The 5847-nt window shown below is 54.8% G+C and overlaps 1 pseudogene; it reads right to left on the bottom strand.

The window, feature by feature from the left end:
• Positions 1–2397: 2397 nt before the first annotated feature.
• On the bottom strand, positions 2398–3152 carry LOC119279660 (annotated as a pseudogene).
• Positions 3153–5847: the final 2695 nt, after the last annotated feature.

Here is a 5847-nt window from a genome sequence, read left to right as displayed (position 1 = left end):
CCTGCGTTCGTCCATCATCACACGCCCATCGGCGAGACCCCGCTGCTCCATGCCGCTGAGACCCGCCGTTGTCGACGTGTCAGATGCCACGCCGCTCCTCCTCTTGTCCCCTCCAGCCAGCACTTGGTCCAAAACGATGCACCTAGGAGGGAGAACGACATCGAAACGTCGTCATCGTCCGATCCGGTAGACCCAGATCTAGGGTTTCCCCCGGAACCTCCCGATCAGGTTGACGTGACCTGCAATGACGATGCCTCGAGAAGAAAACGACGTCAGAGACGCCGCCATTGTCCGCCAAGACCGCAGTCAGGCGCTATTTTCATCGGAAGCCGTGTCGTCCTGATCTCGTGGCTGGCTAGAACCACGCGGAGTCTCCCCATGAAGACGTATGCCGCCGCTGGTACTCCGGCAGAGATCCTCTATACCCTCACCGGTCCCTCCATGAACCGCCGGCCGGCCAAGACCACGCCGCGGCGGATCTGGATGGGACGCTAGATCCGCGGCTGCCGCGACCCATCTTCAAGCAGAGCCATCCACCAGTTCATCCATGGAGTGCTGCCACCATCCATGACCGAAGGGAAGCACATCGCCGTCCTGGACCGCTGGCCGCCGCCGCACAGGCGGCGCCGCCCTGCCTGCTGCCCACGGGCGCACCACAAGAGACGCCCCTGCCGCCTCAAGGGGATCCAGCTGCAGATCCGCCCGCCCTAGCGCCTTGGCACCGGGCCCGCCGCCACCGCGGACCTCGCCGGCGGCAGGAGGATGGCCGACGGAGGCTGGCGGCGCTGGTTTTTTGGCCCCCTGGCGTCGCCCAGGGAGGCGACGCGAGGGGGTACGAGAAAAAATTCTGGCCTGATAAGGCCGTCAGAAAATGTAGTTCTCCATGTCAGTAATACACAAGTAATTTCCTGAAAAAAAAAGTTTCAACTAACGTGATTTCTCCGGCATACGCGTGTAATAACCCTGGTTCGTGCACATTACAACAGCCACACCACTCCAATGACTCGAGGTGGTCGTCCACTTTTTGAGCAGCAAGCTAGTGTACACTAATATTTCTATGGCTCAGATGCGACATCAACGGTCACTAGCCAGCCTAGATGCCACAGCATGCATGCAAAATTACCCTCCAATCGTCTTAGCCAGCAAACTAAACGATGTCGAAAGTTTAGGGTAGTGTCCTAACCGGGTTTGGAGTTGAGGTTGTAAATTAGACTAGGACATGAGCTGAAAATTGAACTATGCACATCTCCCTTGAGTGAACTATATATGTCTAGCATGATGTAAAAAAATGTTTAATGATGTAAAAAAAAAGCTATATATGTCTAGCAAAGTTCGATTACACATTTCGGATACCCATTCATTGATGTGTTCCGGAAGGTGTAAGTCGTGGAACAATTTCGCAACTCTTTACATAATTGCTAAGACTCAGATATTCGACTCCACGATCAGACCGAAGAAACTTAATTTTTGAAGGTCTAAGGATGATTGTTGTGTTTATTTTCTTTTTTTATAAAAACGTCAACCGGATGTGGCTACGCTAGCACATACAAGTCAAATGTTGGGATGTGGATTCCAAACGAAAAATGGCCATCAAAAGAAGGACCTCACTTGGCACGAGGGCGTTCCAAGCCATAGCGTCCCGTACATCCAACCGTGATTGCATGGTCACATGGGTCACTCAATCTAAGCCTAGAGGATACGCCAGCAGATGCCGGAATGAATGAAAAAAACAATCTTTAACACCAGAAACAACATGTGTGCATGGATTTACTGCAGAGGTAATTGCCATCAGATTTGGTCTAAATCTTGCTCGCACCACTGGATGTAGCAAAGTTGAGGTGAATTCAGATAATGTGGACGTGGTTGAAGCGCTCAGAGAAGGCTATCCATCTTCGGTAGCCAGTGCGATTTTTGATGATTGTTACTTCATGTCCTTAGACTTTAGTCATATTGTTTATGAGCATTGTTTTAGAGAGAATAATAAGGTAGCACATGAATTAGCTAGTCTAGCTAGATTCAATCCTCCTAACGTTTGGATGGATGAGGCCCCTTCGGCTATCATTCCTTTAATTGTATCAGATGCTACAATTGTAGCCAATTAATAAAGGAGGTGTTTATAAAAAAAACATGTGTGCATGGATATGCACTGCAGCGACAATTTCACCAACATAGCATATAACTCATGTCTGACGATCACATAGAGAGAAAATTAAGGTCGAATACAGCAAAGATAACCACAATCCATCCACTAATTATACAGCCAGCGAGCATTGCCCAAATGGAGTAATATAACTACTAGAGTCCATCTGGATACTGACACTCCAGCAATCGTGACAGCAGAATGAATGCATACTCTACGCTCTCATCAGTACCTGGTGAGCTGATCCACGAACATGATCAGAAGAAATAGGCTACGTACTTCATGCCGCACCCATCACCTCCCAGGAGGGCCCGGAAGCTGAGGAGGTCGCCCACCACGAAGAAGCAGAAGCCCGTGGTGAAGTAGATCTTGCCGAAGATAAATCCTGGGTCGGCGGCGAGGAAGACCCAAACGGTGCTGGCGTACATGCAATGGTCGAGGACGGTGACCGCGAGCGCGAGGTAGGCGACGCACAGCGGGCCCAGCGACGGTGGCCTGGGAGCAGCAGTGCCAGCGCCGCCGCGGCCGCCTGTAATGAGGCGCAGCACAGCATCCCAATCCAGAGGGCGCTTACCCTGGCTTCCTCCGCGTCCGTCAGCTCGATGCACGGCAGAATGAAGGAGGACTGCAGTGCAGAGGGCGCATGATGGATCGGTCAAAATGTCAAGCATCGGAGGGCAGTACACGGGTTGGTAGCCGACTGCTGTGCTGACTGCTACGCCTCTGGATTGGCGCTTCTCAACACCTTCAGCACAGCAGTCGGCTACATAGCCGTCGACTACACACACACACCCGCACGCGGGCGACCTGAGGGGGAAAACCCTAGCCGCCGCCTCTCATTCTCCTCTCCCCCTCCTCGCCGCCGTCCATAGCGCCGCCGGCCGAAGCCTGGCCGGCTGGACGGCGGCGGGGCTTGTCCCCATCCTCTCCGTCCTGGCTGGCGCGGGAGAGCGGGATCCAGAGGAACGTGGGCAAACGTGGGGTCCAGCGGCGCGGCGGACGGGTCTCCCATCGGTGTCGTGCGTGGCGCGGCGGTGGCGACCTGTGTGTCGTGAGGTGGTGGCTGCGTTGGCCTGACCGGTGGTCGCGGGGCCGCCGGATTCAGATCGGATCCATCTGGTGTTGGCTAATAATCTAGCGTGACAAGTAGTCAGGGCTGCCACGGCAGCCTAGTACTTTCAGTTAGCTGTCAGGTTAGTTAGCTGTTTTATCGGTTTCAGTTAGAGAGCCTGAGGACGCAGTCTGTGCGATCCCGCGGCTGCAGCTCATGGCGAGAGCACGCCCCTGATCGTGGGATGGCACGATCCAGTAGAGGGGGTGGTCCTCGATCCGGTTTCCCAGTTTATCAGTGAATAAAGGAAGAAGAAAACGCAGCAGTTTAGTGCGCTACACAAAAGTCCAGACTCCCTCCTTTCTCATCGCCATAGATCTAGCTCTAGATTAGGGGCAACAATTGGCACCAGAGCCAGATTCAGGGATGGCGAACGACGACAAGTCCAAGTCGCCGCAGACCTCGGGCGTCACACCGCGAGCGCAGATCACCGACGGCGATGAGCAGCCGGGGATGATCGTGCAGACTCGGGTAGTGCGTGAGGGAGGCGGCGGATCGCCGTGGCCGGTGCTCACCCATACCAACTATGGGGACTGGGCCCTCCTGATGCAGGTGAAGCTCGAGGGGCGGCACCTGTGGGAGGCGATCGAGACCGGCACGGCAGTGCGCAGTGATGACAAGCTCGCCATGGAGGCGATCTTGTCCGGGGTGCCGCCTGAGATGGTGGTGAGGGAGTCCTGGATTAGGGGGTGTCCGGATAGCCGGACTACCATCATCAGCCGGACTATCATCGGCCGGACTATCATCATCGACCGGACTCCAAGACTATGAAGATACAAGATTGAAGACTTCGCCCCGTGTCCGGATGGGACTTTCCTTGGCGTGGAAGGCAAGCTTGGCGATACGGATATGTAGATCTCCTACCATTGTAACCGACTCTATGTAACCCTAGCCCTCTCCGGTGTCTATATAAACCGGATGGCTCTAGTCCGTAGGACACAACAACAACAACAACAATCATACCATAGGCTAGCTTCTAGGGTTTAGCCTCCTTGATCTCGTGGTAGATCCACTATTGTAAACATCCACAATATCAATATCAATCAAGCAGGACGTAGGGTTTTACATCCATCAAGAGGGCCCGAACGTGGGCAAAACATCGTGTCCCTCGTCTCCTGTTACCATCCGCCTAGACGCACAGTTCGGGATCCCCTACCCGAGATCCGCCGGTTTTGACAACGACATTGGTGCTTTCATTGAGAGTTCCTCTGTGTCGTCACCGATAGGCTTGATGGCCTCTTCAATCGACAACGAAGCAGTCCTGGGTGAGATTTTTCTCCCCAGACAGATCTTCGTATTCGGCGGCTTCGCACTGCGGGCCAACTCACTTGGCCATCTGGAGTAGATCGAAAGCTACGCCCCTGGCCGTCAGGTCAGGTTTGGAAGCCTAAACTTCACGGACGATATCCGCGGGGACTTGAACTTTGATGGACCTGAGCCACAGCCGAGCATGCCGCGCTGTCACGATTCGCACGACCTAACTCTGCCGCCGGACAGCACCTTGGAGGCCGCACACGAATCCGCTCCAACCCATAGTCCGGAGCCGATTGCTCAGATCGAGGACGGATGGCTGGACACCGCCTCGGGAGCTACAACTTCTACGGCGATGGAGCCAAACACTTACCTTGTCCTGCATAAAGCTCATGACTCCGAGGTGCCGGACTCTCTGCCGGACTCCGAATCTTCTGCGCCCCCGCCAGTCGAATCCAATTGGGCGCCGATCATGGAATTCACCGCTGCGGACATCTTTCAGCACTCACCCTTCGGCGATATCTTAAATTCGCTGAAGCATCTCTCGCTATCCGGAGAGCCCTGGCCGAACTACGGCCAGGACGGTTGGGACGCGGACGGCGAAGAAATTCAGAGCCCACCCACCACCCACTTCGTAGCCACCGTCGACGATCTAACCGACGTACACGACTACGACTCCGAAGACATCGACGGTATGGACGACGATGCCGGAGACTATCAAGAACCAGTGCCTACAGGACACTGGAAGACCACCTCGTCATACGACATATACATGGTGGACACCCCAAAAGATGGGGATGGCAAAGAAGCAGCGGAGGCCGATTCCTTAAAGAAACAGCCCAAGCGCCGACGTCAGCGGCGCCGCTCTAAATCCCGCCACAGCAAGAATGGAGATTCCGGCACAGGAGATAATAGCACCTCGGAAAGTGCCGAAGACAACCCCCTCCAGCACGATCCAGCGCAGGAGGAGGCAGAAGCAAGCCCTCACGAGAGGGCGGCAGACGAAGAGGTCGAGGATGATAACTACTTACCTCCCTCCGGAGACGAGGCAAGCCTCGACGACGATGAATTCGTCGTGCCTGAGGATCCCGTCGAACAAGAGCATTTCAAACGCAGGCTAATGGCCACGGCAAAACAGCCTAAAGAAAAAGCAGCAACAGCTTCAAGCTGATCAAGACCTACTAGCCGACAGATGGACCGAGGTCCTCGCGGCCAAAGAGTATGAACTCAAACGCCCCTCCAAAAGTTACCCAAAACGCAAGTTGCTCCCCCGACTAGAGGAGGAAGCGTACAAACCTGCATCACCAGCGCACAATACGGCAGACCGACCACCTCGTGGCCGCGA

The sequence above is a fragment of the Triticum dicoccoides genome, chromosome 3B, assembly GCF_002162155.2.
Source record: "Triticum dicoccoides isolate Atlit2015 ecotype Zavitan chromosome 3B, WEW_v2.0, whole genome shotgun sequence".
NCBI lineage: Eukaryota > Viridiplantae > Streptophyta > Magnoliopsida > Poales > Poaceae > Triticum > Triticum dicoccoides.
Note: the sequence above shows the minus strand (reverse complement) of the source record. Positions and strands in the feature narration are given on the sequence as shown.